Source organism: Pseudorca crassidens, chromosome 19, assembly GCF_039906515.1.
Source record: "Pseudorca crassidens isolate mPseCra1 chromosome 19, mPseCra1.hap1, whole genome shotgun sequence".
Lineage (NCBI taxonomy): Eukaryota > Metazoa > Chordata > Mammalia > Artiodactyla > Delphinidae > Pseudorca > Pseudorca crassidens.
This window is the reverse complement of record NC_090314.1, coordinates 2,748,585-2,768,272: the sequence shown is the minus strand read 5'-3', so window position 1 is coordinate 2,768,272 and position 19,688 is coordinate 2,748,585. Positions and strand designations below refer to the sequence as shown.

General features: G+C 47.0%; 2 long non-coding RNA genes across 2 annotated transcripts in view; both read right to left on the bottom strand.

Annotated features, from left to right (window-relative positions):
* Positions 1-703: 703 nt before the first annotated feature.
* Positions 704-3,057, bottom strand: LOC137211766 (uncharacterized). The gene is made up of 2 exons (XR_010937205.1): positions 2,002-3,057; positions 704-1,120 (listed from the first exon to the last, which is right to left on the bottom strand). It is a non-coding gene; the product is annotated as an uncharacterized lncRNA (long non-coding RNA).
* A 1,318-nt stretch (positions 3,058-4,375) lies between these two features.
* LOC137212550 (uncharacterized) overlaps positions 4,376-19,688 on the bottom strand; it is a 40,326-nt gene continuing 25,013 nt past the window's right edge. The window contains exon 3 of the long non-coding RNA XR_010937528.1: positions 4,376-4,700. This is a non-coding gene — a long non-coding RNA (uncharacterized lncRNA). The remainder of the gene's footprint in view (positions 4,701-19,688) is intronic.

Sequence of the window (19,688 nt, the reverse complement as noted above, 5' to 3'; positions counted from 1 at the left end):
CCTCCCCTGGTCACTGGGGAGGAGGGGCCGAGCAGCGTTGGTGGAGGGACCCCTCGTGTCCCCAGGCCCTGGCAGCATCAGCCCTCCAGGCTCTGGGTCGGGGAGCCTGAGGGGCGCAGGCCCAGCTGTGCCCACAGGGAGGCCTGGAGGGGTCGGGCGGGAAGCACGGGTGTGGTCTCGCCTGTGCAGAAGATCCCAAGCCAGTGTCCAGTGGGAGCCCTCACCTCGCACGTGGGTTTCAAGTCCACAGCTCAGATCACCTTCTAGCCGCTTGGTTTGTTTTCTAGACACAAAGTCCTAATATCTCCTATGTCCCCTGCCCGTGAAAAGGCACGTCTCACCTGGCACCAGGTGCTGCCTCTCGTCCCCCCTGACTGGACACCCAGCAGCCAGTGTCACCACGTCACGACTGTCAGGGGGTGTCAGGCGTGGGGGGATGAGAGCACACGGTCCAGGCCCACGAGGGGCCGTGCCGTCCACGGAGCCGGTGCTGTGGCTGTAGGCGTTCCCGCCCCCACCCCGCGGGCAGAGACCACCGTCCCCTTACAGACTGTTACCAAGTGAAGTCATGTGGACCCTGCTCGGGCCCCAGCCTGCGAGGCGCTCTGCCCCAGCGGGGAAGGTTTCCTTTTCCCACGTGGGTTCAAGTAGGCAAATAATAGAACCAAAGCCGAGACCAACACAGCACAGGCTCTATTCAGTGGCCAAAGAGTGGAGAAGCGGGAACTGAGTTCACAGGTCACCTTCTCGCCCCCCTGGAGAGAGTGGTTTAATTTTAAAGAGTAAAGACAAAGGGAGGAGGAGGGAGGCTAGTGGTGGGATGAAGAGGCCTTCCGGGGGGAAGGGGCGGGGCTTCTTCCAAGGGGGTGGGGTACCACCTCCTTTTACCCGTTTCTGGTCCTTCATGTCCAGCCATGGCCGCCAGTGGGTGTGTCACCTAATATGCCGATATCGTAAATTCAACACGTGATGAGACTCGGGGTCGTTGGAGGTCACATTCGTTGCCATCTTGGTCCCAGCTGGTTCCATCTGTTTGTTTCTGGCTTCCTTTCTAATCTCTGGACCCCTTCACTTAAATACTTAGGTGAACTCCTGCTGAAGGTGGGGGTGGACGACAGCCCTGTGAAAGGTGGGTGCACGGGGCTTGAGCAGGGCCTGGAGCAGCTCTGACAGCAAGAGGAGGCTGAGACGGTGGTCAGTCTGACGCCCGCACTGGGGCCTGTGGTCGGCATGTGGAGGGGGTCAGCCGGGAGCACGTGTCAGGGAAGGTTCTCGGTGTTTACACCGAAGATGTGAACGTGGGCCCAGATGCAGAGCTGCCTGCAGACGCTGCTACAGAAACCCGATTCTTTCCTGAGAAAACTGGTGGACGGTCATTCAGGCAACAGGGCAAACTGCTTGCTCTGGGTTTCTTGTGGGGAAGTGAGGGCGTAGCAACAGGGGCTCAGCCTGCATAACCCCAGAAGCCCTCCCAGGACAGCCCCAGAACCACTTCTGGAATGGCAAGCAGAAGCGGGTCTTCCACCTACTAGACGTGGAGGAAAGGGCTGGGGTCTTCAGGGCCACCCTCACCTTCAGGGACTGGCTGGGAGGCTCACAGGACTTGGCGCATGCTCGTGGCTTGTGTCCTCACAGCTGAGATGGGTCACAGCACACAGTACGGATGCCTGGGAGGGAGGGCCCCTGCTCCGGTCACCTCGTGACCCTTCATGCCCCCTCCTTCCCTCGAGGGTCTCTAGGATGTCTCTTCCCCCAGCGACAAGGGCAGAACCATTACAGTTACCCCCACCCCTGTCCCCCCAGGGAAGCTCATTAGAGGCTTGGTACCCGTCTGGGGTCTGGTCACGTGGTGTTCTCTGCCCTCACCCTCCAAAATGCCAGTGCCCAGAAGGGGAGCCGGGGTTCAGCATGAACCACATGGTTTGTGCAAACAGCACAGGCGCAGGGGGCTGCCCCTAACGGGAGGCGGGAGGGTTTAGATCAGGCCAGGGAGCTGCTCACCAGCTGCATTAGCTTCCCGGGGCAGCTGTGACGAACGACCACAAACGGAGGCTCAGAGCAACAGAAACCTGTCCTCTCTCAGTCCTGGAGACCAGACGTCTGAGGTCAAGGTGTCCCAGGGCCGCGCTCCCTCCGGAGGCTCCAGGGGAGGGTCCTGCCTGCCTCTTCCAGCTTCTGGGGGCTCCAGGCGTCCCTGGGCTTGTGGCCGCATCCCTCCCATCTCTGCCTCCATCTTCACATGGTGTCTCCTGTGTGTCTGTGTCTCTCCTCTTGTCTCTTAGAAGGACACTGTCACTGATTCAGGGCCACCCTGATCCAGGACGACCTCATCTTCAGATCCATAACTAATTATACCTGCAAAGACCCTACTTCCAAATAAGGTTCCATTCTCAGATTCCGGGGGTCATGGTGTGGACATAACTTCTGGGGGGACCTCCCCATTCAACCCACTATAGCACCCAGTTCCCAGATGCCAGCCGACCTTCCTCAGGACAGCGACAGGCTGGTGATGTTCTGTTTTTCTGCATGGAGTTGTCTCTTGTTTCTTGTGGTAACAGTGAGGTTGGGTGGGGGGAGCTTCTGGCTGACCTCCTGGTCATTCCAGTGACCACGCTGATGTGTCCTTCCCGAGGGTGCGAGCACGGCCAGGGCTCCCTGGGAATACTCCACACAGACCGCTCGGTGGTCAGACACCTGCATGGGCTGGACCGGTCCCCAGCACCTTCTACCACATCCACAGCCTGGTGGACTCTGCGGGCCTATGACCAGAAGGTGTGGACCGGCAGGATCGGTGGGAGCCCGCCTGCCTGCCATGTGGCCTCCAGCCCACCACAGACCCTCCAGTCCTGCCATGGACACCCCCATCCCATTAACCCCCAAGAGGCCTTCTGGGAGGGGTGAGAACTTGGCCATGAAGACAGGGCAGGCCCTAACTGCAGCAGGTGGAGGCAAGGACTGGGGGTGCTTGGCTATTTGTCCCCCAAAGACCCAGGATGTGGGCTCTGACTTGATGGGTCCACCTCCACCTGGGCTCACCTGGGGGGTCGCTGCAGGGAGAGAGTGTCCTTGGGTGATTTCCCAACTCTCCCCACCTCTAGGCCCCCCTGGCCCCATTAATAGTCTTTAAATAGTGTCTTTCACCCATCAGGCCTGCGTGGGAGATTTTAATATTGTGCGGGAGTCCAGCCACCAGCGCCCATGTGTCCTGTGTGTCTTGGGAGGGGAGGGAGCCTCACTCTCACATTCCTGCCCCAGTGCACCTGGGGTCGGGGGCAGCAGACCCAGGCTCTGTTCCGGCAGAAGCTCCCTTTCTGTGAACAGGTCTTCCCCCACTCCCGTTATCCTCACTGGAGACTCAGGAGGCCACAGCATCGGGGCACCTCCAGCACCAGGACCCCACCCTAGGGAATCTCTCAAGAGCAGGGACCAGGCCTGGAGGTGGAGGGGAGGAGGGAGCCGGCCGCTTCAGGATCCCCGGGGCTAGGATGCCTCCTACGCAGGAGGGCCTTGGACTCAGCGTAACTACCACCCAGGGTCTCCTACCCCTCCCCTGGTAGGGGGGCCCTTCAGATTCCAGGGCTCCAAGATCCTCCCCACCGACTTCTGCCCCCAACTGCGGAGTTGGGGACCCAGAGACCCCCTCCCCGGCTTCTTTTTCCTTGGAGGCTCCCAGAATTCCCTGAAGCTGTTATACCCAGGGTTTATTATGGTGAAGGATGCAAGTTAAAATCAGCGAGGACAGGGGGACGAGCAGGGTCCAGCCTCCTCGGCTGTGGCAGCCCAGGGAAGCCCACCTGAGTCCTGAAGTGCAGGGCTTATTGGGGTCTGTCACGTCAATGTGGGGACCACCATGTGCCTGACCTTAGCCTCCAGCCCCCGGGGGCGACTCAGGAAGTCCCACCGTGTATCACGCCGTCAGCACAGACCAGCCTGGAGCGAGGCCCACGGAGCATGGACACTCCCGTCAGACTCAAGGTGACCTCTGGAGCCAGGACAGAGGCCCGGCCTCTCAGTGGGCAGGTGAACCCACACCACACAGGCCCTGGTGCAGTGCCCGTTCCATGGCGTCAGCTGGGTGCACGCGGGTCAGCCAGTGTCTGTGTCTCTCAGCCTGTGACCACAGACCACACTGTCCTGCTCTGCTCACAAGAGCGAGGCCAACGGAGGGACAATGGGGGTGGGAACAAAGCCGGGTCATGGTCCGGCTGGGTGAGAAAGGGTCCAAGAAGCGAGAACCCAGCTGCCCTTGCCTGGTGAGCCGAGAGCTGACATCCGCCCTGTGGGCAGCCCCTCTCCCCACTTCCCGAGGTAAGGCTGCCTTTCCTGCACCCTAGGCCAGGGTCATGCCTGTGTATACAGCAGGACGCACAGCAATGCACACAGCAGGCCTGATGCCTGCCCTTGCCATGTACTTGGGGTCTTGCTGAGGGTGGAACATCCCGACAGGACATGGGCCCACCCTGGGGAGGATGTAGGGGTGAAGCGTTTGGGAGCCTCTCGAGGGGATCCTCACCTGTCTGCAGAGGTGGACTGAGGACACAGACCAATGGTGGGAAAGCGGGAAAGGCCAGTCCTGGGTCATCCCTGAGGCTGGAGGAGTGGTGTAGAGCTGGGGGTGACGGCGGTGGGGACGAGGGGCTGATCACAGGACAGCGAGGAGACAGAGCATCCGAGGTAGCGGGGAAGGTGGAAGACTGTGCCTGATGGGAGGACGAGGAGACCAGCAGGCGGCGCTGTAGGCGCGGGTAGCAGGGCTGCTCCCTCCAGGTCGGCGCCAGAGCCCCACACCGCTGGAAACCCCGCGGTGTCCGGACAGAACCCCAGAGGATGGGGGGCCGGATGAGCGGGAAGAGTTTGGAAAAGTCACCCCATCTCCACATGTCCTAGGGGAGGGGTCCCCGCTCCAGCCTCGTTCCTTAGAGTCTCCCCACCTGGGGAAGTCAGCACACTCAACAGCCGGTCGTGCACGGCTCAGAATTTGTCCAGAGGATGAAGAGGAAGGGGGGAAAGGAATGAGAAACAAGCTCTACGTGTTTGGACAGCACATGCCACTCTAATTTCCCATCAGGAAGAGGAATTTCCCAAAGGCTCAGGCTGCCCCTGTAACCAGAATGGGGCTTGAAGCAATCCTGCCACTTTGTGGCTGGTTCCAAAAATAAGTTGAAGACAGTTGCTCAGGGGCACTGCAATCCACAACGCCTGCGGGGTTGTAAATGGCAACTATCGTAAAAAAAGGTCTTGGGGTAAGTAACTGAAAAGGACTTGAAAACAAGGCAGAATTGCAGGAACCGGCTTGCATGACGTAGGCTGGACTCGCCGTTAAAGCACATGAAAGCTGCTCAACATTGCCTACGAGTCAGTTGGCCAAAAAGGGCGTAAAGGTGTAAATCCATACGCCCTTGTGCCAACCAAACATGAGGGAAAAACAAATCAACACTACAGAGATGTGTCACTTTGCGCCAGTCAGAATGGCCACCCTCACAGTGTGTAAAAACCAGAAATGGAGGCGAGGACGTGGAGAAGAGGGAACGCTGCTGCGCTGATGGTGGGAATGTCAACTGCTAACAGCCACGCTGCAGAAGGGTATGATGTTTCCTAAATATTCTAAAAAACAGAGCTATAGGGACTTCCCTGGTGGAACAGTGGTTAAGAATCCAATTGCCAATGCAGAGGACACGAGTTCGAGCCCCGGTGCGGAAAGATAACACATGCCACGGAGCAACTAAGCCCATGTGCCACGACTACTGAGCCTGTGCTCTAGAGCCCATGAGCCACAACTACCGAGCCCGTGTGCCACAACTACTGAAGCCCGACGCCTAGAGCCTGTGCTCTGCAAGAAGAGAAGCCAGTGCAATGAGAAGCCCATGCACTTCAACGAGGAGTATCCCCAACTTGCTGCAACTAGAGAAAGCCCACGTGCAATAAGAGACCCAACCCAGGCAAAAAAAATTAATTAACTAAAAAAAATAGAGCTACAGAGCATACGGCACCTCCATTCCTGGAATCCATAGGACACAGGCACTTCAACTATTAGTGCAGCCCTTTTGCAGGAGCCTCGACTTGGAAACAATATAAATGTCCTTGGAAGCAAAAAATGGATAAAGAAGATATGGTACTTATGTACAATGGAATATTACTCAGCCATGAAATGAATGAAATAAGGCCAGTTGCAACAACTCAGGTGGACTTAGGTACAATCATTCTAAGTGACATAAGTCAGACACAAAAAGACAGCATAAGATACCACTTATAGGTGGAATCTAAAAATGGCTGCACATGAACTAATTTACAAAACAGAAACAGAGTCTCATATTTAGAAAACAAACTTATGGCTGCTAAAGGGGAAAGGTGGGGTGGGGTGAGGCATAAACCAGAGGGTTGAAATTAGCACAGATACCGTTCCAATCGACAAGACCTACTCTATAGCTCAAAGAACTGGACTCAGCACACTCTAGTCACCAGAAAAGAATATATACGACTGGTAAGAATCTGAAAAAGAATTTATGGATGTCTCTCTGTAAGTGAATCAAGTGGATGTGCAGCAGCAAGAAAGACAGCATGGAAAATCAGCTACACCCCATTACAAAAATAAATTACAAAAAAAGACAGAGAGAAACTGTTACAAAATTCGTTCAGGGGCTGTGATGAAACCTGCATTGACCCCATCTAGATCCACAGCTAGACAGGACATAAGGCTGGACACTCGTGGGGATGAGAGTTTTGGGGAGGATGGGACAGCAAATGCAGCCCCTTTAGAGTAATACTGCCTGGTCCCCAATCCATGGGTCACAAATCTTCAGGTGCAGGGGACCCTTCGTACAGCTAAAACATGCATTCTATCAATCAGAAGGGCCGTCCTCACAAAGTGTAAAAACAAGAAATGCAGGATAGGACGTGGAGAAAAGGGAGAACTGTTACGATGATTGTGGGAATGTAAATTGCCAAGGGCACTGTGAAGAAGTGTATTGTGTTTCCTAAGAAATCTAAGAAACAGCTACAGAGCATAGGGCACTTCCACTCATGGGTGTATATTTGGGGAAACCAAAATTCGACAGGACGCAGGCACCCCAACGTTTAGTGCTGCTCTGTTTACAAGAGCCTCGACTTGGATACAACCTAAATGTCCTTAAAAGGAAAAAATGGATAAAGAAGATGAGGTACTTATGTACAAAGGAATATTACTCAGCCATGAAGTCAATGAAATCAGGCCAGTTGCGGGAACTCGGGTGGACGTACGTACGATCATTCTAAGTGACATAAGTCAGAGAGAAAAAGAGACTTATCATAAGATATCACTTATAGGTGAAATCTAAAAATGACTACACGTGAACTAAATGACAAAACAAACAGAGTCATACATTTAGAAAACACACTTATGATTGCTAAAGTGGAAAGGTCGGGTGAGGTGAGGCATAAAACAGGAGGTTGAAATGAGCACAGGTACCATTCCATAGACCAAATAGGGAATCAACAAGACATACTCTAAAGCACAAAGAACTGGATAAAGCACACTCTAGACACCGGAAGAGAATAGACACGACTGGTAAGAATCTGAAAAAGAATTTATTGATGTCTCTCTGTAACTGAGTCAAGTGGATGTACAGCAGCAAGAAACACAGCACTGAAAATCACCTACACCTCATTATAAAGATAAATTCCAAAAACGAAAACAGAGAGAGAGAGAGAGAAATTATTACAAAATTCGTTCAGGGGCTGTGATGCAACCTGGATTGGCGACATCTAGATCCACAGATAGATGAGACCTAAGGCTGGATGCTCGTTGGGCTGAGAGGGTTCATGAGGATGAGTCAGCAAATGCAGCCCCTTTAGAGTAATTCTGCCTGGTCCCCATTCCATGGGTCCCAAATCACCAGGTGCATGGGACCTTTCCTACAGCTAAAACATGCATGGGACACGCAGAGGATGGTACACCGTCGGTTCGGGAAGAGTTTGGAAAAGGCACCTCATCTCCTCATCTCCTGGTGCTCAGGTTCTGCCCACCAGCCTCTTTCCTAACAATCTCCCCACTTGGGGAATCAGCACCTTCAATATCCTGTTTTGAACAGTTTCGAATTTGTCCAGAGGATGAAGAGGAAGGGGGGGGAACCAATGAGAGACAAGCCCTACATGCTTGCACAGGCACATGTCACTCTAATTTCCAATCAGGAGGACGAAATGACCAAAGGCTCAGCTTGCCTCCGGAACCAGAATAGGGCTTGAAGCAATCCTGCTCTTTTGTGGCCAGTTCCCCAAAAAGCAAGTTATAAAATGGAGCTGAGGGGCACTGCAATTCACAAACCTGCAGGGCTGTAAATGATACCTATCATCGAAAAATATCTTGAGGTAAGTCAACAAAAAGGATTTGAAAGCAAGGCAGAATTGCAGGAAAGGGATTTCAACAGGTACACTGGCCTCGCCCTTAAAGCACATGAAAAACGGCTGAACTTCGCCAAGAATGCAGTCGGCCAAATAGGGCGTATGCGTTTTTCCTGAATATATTCAGGAAAAACGCATACGCCCTTTTTTGCCAAACAAAAAAGCGGGTGCTTCCCTGGTGGTGCAGTGGTTGGGAGTCTGCCTGCCGATGGAGGGGACACGGGTTCGTGCCCTGGTCTGGGAGGATCCCGCGTGCTGTGGAGCGGCTGGGCCCGTGAGCCGTGGCCACTGGGCCTGTGCATCCGGAGCCTGTGCTCCGCAACAGGAGGGGCCACAGCGGTGAGAGGCCCGCGTACTGCAAAAAGAAAAAAAAAAGCAGACAATGCAAATCAACACTACAGAGATATCACATCACAGCCGTCAGAAGGGCCATCCTCACAAAGGGTAAAAACCACAAATGCAGGACAGGGCGTGGAGAAAAGGGAGCCCTGTTACGCTGCGGGGTGGGGGGGAATGTAAGTTGCAACGGCCACTCTGGAGAAGTATATGGTGTTTCCTAAAACATCTAAGAAACAGAGCTACAGAGCCTAGGGCACTTCCACTCATGGGCGTATATCTTGGAAAACCCAAAAATCGACAGGACACAGGCACCCCAACGTATACTGCTGCTCTGTTTACAAGAGCCTCGACCTGGGTACAACTTAAATGTCCTTGGAAGGAAACAGTGGATAGAGAAGATTTAGTATTTATGTTCAATGGAATATTGCTCAGCCCTGAACTCAATGAAATAAGGCCAGTTGCAGCAACTCGGGGGGACTTAACTACGGTCATGGAGGGTGAAATAAGTCAGACAAAATGAATGTTATCATAAGATGTCACTTATAGCGGGAATCTAAAAATCGCCACACATGAACTGAGTTACAAAACAGAGCACAGTCACACATGTACAAAACACACTTATGGTCGCTTAAGGGGAAGGTGCAGTGGGGTGACGCATAAACCAGGAGGTTGAAATTGGCACAGACGTCATTCCATAAACCAATACTGGAATCGACAAGACCTACTCATTGCTCAAAGAACTGGACTCAGCACACTCTACTCACAGGGAAAGAATATATCTGACTAGTAGAAACTGAAAAACAATTTATTGATGTCTCTCTGTAAGTGCATCAAGCGGATGTATAGAAGCAAGAAACACAGCAGTGAAAATCAGCTACAACCCACTATAAAAATAAATTTTAAAAAAAGACAGGGAGAGAGAGAGGAATTCTTACAAAATTCAATTGGGGGCTGCGATGCAACCTGGATTGACCACATCTAGACCCACAGCTGGATGGGACCCATAATCTCCTCATCTCCTGGTGCCCGGGTTCCCACCTCCAGCCTCCTTCCTAACAATCTCCCCACTTGGGGAAGTCAGCGCCTTCAAACCCCCTTTTGCACAGTTTGGAATTTGTCCGGAGGATGAAGAGAAAGGGGTGGAACCAATGAGAGACAAGCCATAGATGTTTGCACGGGCACTTGTCACTCTAATTTCCAATCAGGAAGAAGAACTGACCAAAGGCTTAGCTTGCCTCAGGAACCAGAATAGGGCTGGAAGCAACCCTGCTGTTTTGTGGCCAGTTCCCAAAAAAGCAAGTTGAAAAATGGAGCTCAAGGGCACTGCAATTCACAATCCTGCAGGGCTGTAAATGATACCCATCGTAGTAAAATATCTTGAGGTAAGTCAACGAAAAGGATTTGAAAGCAAGGCAGAATTGCAGGAAAGGGATTTCAAGAGGTAGATTGGACTTGCCATTAAAGCTCGTGAAAAGCGGCTTAACTTCACCAATGATGCACTTGGCCAAAAAGGCGTATGCGTTTTTCCTGAATATATTCAGGGAAACCACATACGCCCTTTTAGGACAACCAAACGAACGGGCAATGCAAATCAACACTACAAAGAGGTGTCACTTCGCAGCGGACAGAAGGGCCAAGCTCACAAAGTGTAGAAACCAGAAACGCAGGACAGGGCGAGGAGAAAAGGCAGCCCTGCTTCGCTGATGGTTGGAATGTAACTTGCCAAAGGCAACTCTGGAGAAGTATATTGTGTTTCCTAAGAAATCTAAGAAACAGAGCTACAGAGCACACGGCACTTCCACTCATGGGCGTATATCTTGGAAAAACCAAAAATCGACAGGACGCAGGCACCCCAACGTTTAGTGCTGCTCTGTTTACAAGAGCCTCGACTTGGATACAACCTAAATGTTCTTGGAAGGAAAAAATGGATTAAGAAGATGTGGTACTTATGTTCAATGGAATATTACTCAGCCTTGAAATCAATGGAATAAGGCCAGTTGCAGCGACTCGGGTGGACTTTGGTTTGATCATTCTAAGTGAAATATGTCCGACAGAAAAGAGACTTCTTATAAGATATCACTTATAGGTGGAATCTAAAAATTGCTGCACATGAACTAAATTACAAACAGAAACAGAGTCAGACATTCAGTAAACACACTTTTGTTTGCTAATGGGGAAGGTGGAGTGGGGTGAGGCATAAAGCAGGAGGTTGAAATTAGCACAGATACGTTCCAAAGACCAAAGAGGTAATCGACAAGACCTACCCTATAGCTCAAGAAACTGGACTCAGCACACTCTAGTCACCGGAAAAGAATATATATGACTGGTAAGAATCTGAAAAAGAATTTACTTATGTCTCTCTGTAAGTGAATCAAGTCGATGTACAGCAGCAAGAACAGGGCACTGAAAGTCAGCTATACCCCATTATAAAAATAAATTACAAATAAAAGAACAAAGACACTGAGAGAGATAGAAATGCATACAGAATTCGTTCAGTGGCTGTGTTCCAACCTGGACTGACCATGTCTAGACCCACAGCTGGATGGGACCTAAGGTTAGACCCTCGTGGGGTGACAGGCTCTATAAGGATGGGTACGCAAATGTAGCCCCTTTAGAGTAATACTGCCTGGTCCCCATTCCATGGGTCCCAAATCTCCAGGGACAGGGGATCCTTCCCACAGATAAAACATGCATGGGACACCCAAAGGATCGTACACCGTCGGTTCGGGAAGAGTTTGGAAAAGGCACCTCATCTCCTCATCTCTCTGTGGTAGGCTTTCCCCCTCGAGCCTTTCTTAATCTCCCCACTTGGGGAAATCAGCACCTTCAACATCCTATTTCGCACAGTTTGGAATTTGTCCGGAGGATGAAGCAGAAATGGGGAACAAATGAGAGACAAGCCCTAGATATTTGGACAGCCACATGCCACTCTAATTTCCAATCAGGAAGAGGAATTGACCAAAGGCTCAGCTTGCCCCCAGAACCAGAATAGGGCTTGAAGCAACCCTCCTGTTATGTGGAAAGTTCCCAAAAAAGCAAGTTGAAAAATGGTGCTCCGGGGCACTGCAATTCACAAACCTGCAGACTGTAAATGATACCTATTGTTGAAAAATCTCTTGAGGTAAGTCATCAAAAAGGACTTCAAAGCAAGACAGAATTGCAGCAAAGGTATTTCAAGAGGTAGACTGGAATCGTCATTAAAGCACATGAAAAGCGGCTGAATTCGCCAATGATGCAGTTGGCCAAATGGGTGTATGCGTTTTTCCTGAATATATTAAGGAAAAACGCATACGCCCTTTTTGGCCTACCAAACAGGCGGGAGATGCAAATCAACACTACAAGCAGGTATCACTTCGCATCAGTCAGAAGGGCTGTCCTCACAAAGTGTAAAAAGCAGAAATTCAGGACAGGGCGTGGAGAAATGGGAGCCCTCTACGCTGCTGGTGGGAATGTAATTTGCCAACGGCCACTCTAGAGAAGTGTACTGTGTTTCCTAAAAAATCTATAAAACAGATGTACAGAGCATACGGAACTTCCAGTCATCAGCATACATCTTTGGAAAAAAAAAATCCGCAGGACACAAGCACCACAACGTTTAGTGCCGCTCTCTTTACAACAGCCTCGAGTTGGTACAACCTAAATGTCCTTGGAAGGAAAACATGGATAAAGCAGATGTTGTACTTATGTACAATGAAATATTACTCAGCCATGAAATGAATGAAATAAGGCCAGTTGAAGCAACTCGGGTGGACTTTGGCACGATCATTCTAAGTGAAATAAGTCAGACAGAAAAAGAGACTTATCATAAGATATCACTTATAGGTGGAATCTAAAATTTGCTACACATGAACTAAATTACAAAACAGAAACAGAGTCAGACATTTAGGGCTTCCCTGTTGGCGCAGTTGCTAAGAAACCACCAGCCAATGCAGGGGACTCTGGTTCAAGCCCTGATCCGGGAAGATCCCACATGCCATGGAGTAACTAAGCCAGTGCACCACAAATACTGAGCCTGCGCTCTACAGCTCATGAGCCACAACTACTGAGCCCACGTGCCACAATTACTGAAGCCGGCACGCCTAAAGCCTGTGCTCCGCAACCAGAAAAGCCACTGCAATAAGAAGCCCGTGCACCGCATCTAAGACCCAACGCAGCCAAAAAATTAATCAATTAATTAATTAAAAAAAAGAACAAGTTGCCAGCTGCCTTATTGTCTGGTGAGGGACCAATTTCTGGTTCATAATGTGGGTTTTCTGGCTCTGCAATGAAATGATGTAATGGGCATAAGATCTTCTGTTGCTACATTTATTAGGTCACTAATCCCATGTTTGAGGTCTCTGGCCTCATGACCTAATCACCCCCCAAAAGCCCTATCTCCTAATACCATCAACATGGGAGCTGGGCTTCAAAATTTGAAAATTAGAGGTACAATATGTTTACACCATAACAGGGACCACAGAGTTAGATGATTTTTCTTTTCATGTTAAAGGTTTTGCACATATATATTTATTATATAATCCTCAAACCCTTGTTTTCTTTTAAGATTCTTTTCCCATATAAGCCAGTGCAGAGCATTGAGTAGAGTTCCCTGTGCTATACAGCAGGTCCATATCAATACTTATCCATTTAATATATACTAGTGTGTATATGTCAGTCCCATTCTCCCAATTTATCCCTCCCCCACTTATCCCCTGGTAACCATAAGTTTGTTTTCTATATACATGACTCACTTCTGTTTTGTAAATAAGTTCTTTTGTACCATTTTCTTTTTAGATTCTGCACATAAGCAATATCATATGATATCTGTCTTTCTGTGTCTGACTTGCTTCACTCAGTGTAACAATCTCTCGTTCCAACCATGTTGCTGAGAAACCCTTAATTGTTAGGGATAACTGTCAATTTTTTCCAGTATCATCAGCAATTCTTTCTGGCAGACATGTGATAACACTTTTTAAACAGGGATATCGAGACCAAGCCTCCTGACCTGCAAACAAACAAGACATCATTCATACAGTGAAAACTTTGAACATCAAAGGATGAAAGCTCTTGGTCTAAATCCTTTTTCACCCACTGCTGACAGAGGCAGAGGAGTTTGACTCACTAATCTTCCTTACGTGCACCTTTTCCTAATGGGGTATTCCACCTAAAACTTATAAGAAGTGGGATTGCGTCATGGAACACACCACTCTCTACTACAGGTTCTGAAGCAGCAAAAAAGAAATAAAAATAAAAACATGATGAATCCTTCCAAAGTGTTCTGTCTACATTGTTACAGTAGTTTCTCTCACACTGTGAACCCTTTTCAAATCCTGTCACTTGAACCTGTTTTTATTTTTTTCAACAAAATAATGTTAATCTGCAGTCACACGCTCCAGTAATATTACACTATCCCTTGTGCAAGGATGTAGGGATTTGAGGAGCTATGGGAGGCTATCATGAGAGGTTGCCTAGAGTAATTAGGACATTTCATTTAATGTTGGCTCTTCTCCCTAAGATGTCTGCTGTCCTCTTCTTTTGTAGCTACTAGCATTGAGAAAGTGACCAAGATAAGGCCCTTCTCTTTTCTTGCCCATGAGTGCAGCTCTGATTAACCCCACAGACCTTGGTGCTTCCAGAATCCCCTGAACCTACTGACCCCCCATGCACGGCACGACATAGATAAGGATGGTGACGTGTATACTTGTATAAAACATGCCATGAAATTTTCGAGTCTTCCCTTCCTCATAATTCCAAAGAATAGATTTCTTTGGATTTCTGCTTAATGCTGCTGGAGCTGGTACATAAGTTGAGGGAGGTATCAGGGCACACCAAAAGAGAGGGTCACCGCACAGAAAATACAAGCAGGTACATTTCTGTGTCGTTTCAAGCAGCTCATTTCCTATATCAACCATGGTGACAGGTTGAGCCTTCCTCTTTCCACTAGTAGTACAACAAACAAACATAAAGGATACTTAGGCTGCTTGTCTTATCCCCACCTCTCTCAACTGATCTGCATTCACATATAGGACAACGAGGGGCCCGTACTACCATCTTACCCAATACTGGAGAACTAGCGAATGCCCAGATTTTCCCGGGGATTATTGTCATATTCCGCAATCAGGCCTATGAAGGAATCTCACCTACTGTGTTTAATGAAGTCATAGCTCACGTGGCACCCACCACCACCAATACTGGAAAGAAATTTGAAGGCTCTTAGATTTTACCATATTTGAAAGTCCAATATTTTAGCCTGACACGTTTTTGGATTTTAGAAAAAAATATTTCAAGTGAGACAAAAAGTCATTTTTATGACACAAACAGACAGCAATAGCTTTATATTTTTATCTGTTCCACTTGCACACAAAAGTCTCATGGGGTCATGTAAGGCAGTCCTGTTGGGTGCTGTGCACGGTGCAAGTGTGGATTAAAGCCCAGGAATCTTAAGATTCAGTCACCTGACACTTTTAAAGTAGGATGCAAGCAATCCTGTCCAACATTTGAACAGAGCAAGACACTGTCATTATTTTATTTGTCAGGTAATTAATCTGTCTTTTGCCCCAGGGAGAGGAACAACTGGCATCTTCCATCAATGTGTTGTACAAAAATCTTTGAACAGAGAGTGCAAGCAGAGGCTGATAAAAGATGTGAAAAAAAGAGAGACCCTTGTGGCATTTTCTCCTAACTTATTGCAATCTCCCATTTAAAATGTGGGAATAATCAATCTTCTGAGGAAAAAGGCCCAAGGAGGGTTTTTGCTTTTGTGGAATAATGGGATTGCTAAAGATTTCAGGACGTAAGAATTGGTGCGAATGACCATGAGACATCAGAGAAAAGTCAGATCCATGGATGAAGTGGTGTTTACCTCTGTGAATCAATGAGAGGTAGGAGCAAATGCAAAGAAAGCTGAATACAACATTTTTTGAATAAATGTAACCTTTCAGCTGTCATAGAAAAATTAATTTTCACTATGATACAACATATTTAGTTTAGAAAGTTAACTTAAATTTAAAGCTTAATAATTAGATATATCGAAGAAATGAAAATATCTTTGTGGTTTAGAATAAATAATGTGCTCTGCTACAGATAAGAAGATTACATAAATAAATAGAAATATGACTAAAGAAGTAAATAAAGAGGAAAATGACAAATTAGATGTTATTAGCATTAAAAACTGACAATCATCTAAAGAAAGAGAGACAGAAAGAGAGGAGAACTCATATCAAACATATATAAAAAACTCCTAAATAAAAAGTCTTCAGATGTTTTAAAAAAAAAGTCTTCAATAAGAAGATAATGTAAGAGAAAAAATGGGGAAAATATACCAAAAGATATTTCAAAAAAGAGAGTACAGAATGTTAAGTAAACATATCAAAAGATGCTTGGCTTCTTAGGAGTCAATGAAATGAAACAAAAGCAATCCTTGGAATTATCACTTACGAACCACAAAGTTCAAATGAAAACGACAGGTATTAACAGGTTTGACAAGAATGTGTGGAATCCTTGAATCTCATTCACTGCTGCTGAGCATGAAAATTCATACAAATGTTTTGAAAATATTTAGAAGTATCTAAAAAGATAAACACATGAAAGCTATGACTCAAAAATTTTACTACTACATGTACACTGAACAATAATTTATACACACACCACCGAAGCTCAAGTTCTAGAATTTATATACCAGTGCTATTCTCAAGAGACACAAACTAAAAATCACTCATATTGTAATACACATTGGAATAAATTACTTAGTAGTTAAATGTTTACACGATGGAATCCTATGCAACAGTGTCAATACATGATCACAACAGGCAACCATATAGGTATATTCACAAGCAACATAAGGAATAAAAAGCCCTGTCCAAAAGTGGTTATACTGTGTCATAGCATTTATATAAAATACAAAATACAGGTAAAGTGATCTTTTTGTTACATACCAGAACAATAGTAAACCTTAAGGAGAGCCACTAGAATGGGACCAGGGGGCCTCTGAGTGTCTGGAAAATTTCTGTGTCTTTATCTAGAAGCTAGGTATAGAGTGTATTCAGATTCTGAATTTTCTGAAATTTGTCATTTTCTTACAAACCGTGTATGTTTTTAGTTGTTTTTTATACATAATAAAAAGTAAAAAATATAGACTAGGGAAGGTAATTATATTAGCACTTTAATATCCATGCTTTTCCAGGTGGAAGTGAAAGGTATTAAACACTTGACCTTGTGATTACTTCTCAAAGGTAAGCTGAAAATTTGAGATTAATAAATAAGACATACTTCTTCATATATAATCCTCAAAGAGGAGGGGTAGAAAGGAGTATTATTTTTTAAATTTAATACAGAATAGTTAAGATAGAAAATAAAGGAAACAGACTAGGTTTAAAAAGGAGCACACTGGACTTCCTTGGTGGCAGAGTGGATAAGAATCCGCCTGCCAATGCAGGGGACACGGGTTCAATCCCTGGTCTGGGAAGATCCCACATGCCGCAGAGCAACTAAGCCTGTGAGCCACAACTACTGAGCCTGCGCTCTAGAGCCTGCGAGCCACAACTATTGAGCCTGCATGACACAACTACTGAAGCCCATGCACCTAGAGCCCACACTCCACAAGAAGAGAGACCACCACAAGGAGAAGCCCGTGCACCACAACGATGAATAACCCCTGCTCGACACAACTAGAGAAAGCCCTGTGCAGCAATGAAGATCCAACACAATGAAAAATAAATAAAATTAAATCTTTTGACTTATGAGATGACTTACTAACGTGGCTGCAGTTGGAGGCCTCAGCTCCTTGCCACATGGATCTCTACTTAGGACTGCTTGAGTGTCCTCATGACATGGCAGCTGGCTTACTCCAGGATGAGTGATCTAGCAGAAAACAAATCAGAAGCTGCAATGTCTTTTATGACCCACCTTTGGAAGCTGCACTTTGTAATTTCTGCAATGTCTTAATAGTTAAACACTCAGCCCTTTTCAAGTGTGAGGGGCCACACAGGTGCATGAAGATTGGGAGATAATTAGGGGATGATTAGGGCCATCTTGGAGGCTGGCTACCAAAGTGGCTGACTAGCCGAAGACTGAATTCTGTTTTCTTCACTTCTGGAGAGAAAATGGTCTGTGAATCCCATTGGTGGTCTTTGAGGTGTACGAAAGTTACCTCTTGCTCTCACCTCCAGCTGTGTGGCTGAAGGGTCTTGGTGCTCCGGCCGGGTGTCAGGCCTGTGCCTCTGAGGTGAGAGAGCCAAGTTCAGGACATTGGTGTACCACAGAACTCCGGAGCCATGAAATATCAAAAGGCGAAAGCTCTCCCAGAGATCTCCATCTCAATGCTAAAACCCAGCTCCCCTCAAAGACCAGCAAGCTCCTGTGGTGGACACCCTATGGCAAACAACAAGCAAGACAGGAACACAGCCCCACTCATTATCAGAGAGGCTGCCTAAAATCATAATAAGGTCACAGACACCCCAAAACACAAACGGATGCGGACCTGCCCACCAGAAAGACAAGATCCAGCCCAACCCACCAGAACACAGGCACTAGTTCCCTCCACCAGGAAGCCTACACAACCCCCTGAACCAAACATAGCCACTGGAGGCAGACACCATAAACAATGGGACACTACGAACCAGAAGCCTGCAAAAAGGAGGCCCCAAACACAGTAAGTTAAGCAAAACGAGAAGACAGAGAAACACACAGCAGATGAAGGAGCAAGGTAAAAACCCACCATAGCAAACAAATGAAGAGGAAATAGGCAGTCCACCTGAAAAGAATTCAGAGTAATGATAGTAAAGATGATCCCAAATCTGGGAACTGGAATGGAGAAGATACAAGAAACGTTTAACAAGGACCTAGAAGAAAAAGTAAACAATGATGAACAACACAATAAGTGGAATTAAAAATTTTCCAGAAGGAAACAATACCAGAATAACTGAGGCAGAAGAATGGATAAATGACCTGGAAGATAAAATAGTGGAAATAACGATCACAGAGCAGAATGAAGAAAAAAAATGAAAAGAATTGAGGACAATCTGAGACACCTCTGGGACAACATTAAACACAACAACATTCGAATTACAGGGGTCCCAGAAGAAGAAGAGAAAAAGAAAGGGACTGAGAAAGTATTTGAAGAGATTATAGTTGAAAACTTCCCTAATATGGGAAAGGAAAGAGTTAATCAAGTCCAGGAAACTCAGAGAGTTTATACAGGATATTTATACAGGATAAATCTAAGGGGAAATATGCCAAGACACATATTAATCAAACTATCAAAAATTAAATACAAAGAAAAAATATTAAAAGCAGAGAGGGAAAAACAACAAATAACATACAAGGGAATCCCTATAAGGCTAACAGCTGATCTTTCAGCAGAAGCTCTGCAAGCCAGAAGGGAGTGGCGGGACATATTTAAAGTGATGAAAGGGAAAAACCTACAACCAGGATTACTCTACTAAGCAAGGATCTCATTCAGATTCGACGGAGAAATTAAAAACTTTACAGACAAGCAAAAGCTAAGAGAATTCAGCACCAACAAACCAGTTATACAACAAATGCTAAAGGAACTTCTCTAGGCAGAAAACACAAGAGAAGGAAAATACCTACAATAACAAACCCAAAACAATTAGGAAAATGATAATAGGAACATACATATCGATAATTACCTTAAATATAAATGGATTAAATGCTCTTGACAGAAAGCTTTTGACAAAATTAAACACCCACTTATGATAAAAACCCTCCAGAAAGTAGGCATAGAGGGAACTTTCCTCAACACAATACAGGCCATATATGACAAACCCACAGCCAACATTGTTCTCAGCGGTGAAAACATGAAACGATTTCCACCAAGATCAGGAACAAGACAAGGTTGCCCACTCTCACCACTATTATTCAACACACTATTGGAATTTTTAGCCACAGGAGTCAGAGAAAAAAAAGAAATAAAAGGAATCCAAAATGGAAAAGAAGAAGTTAAGCTCTCACTGTATGCAGATGACATGATACTA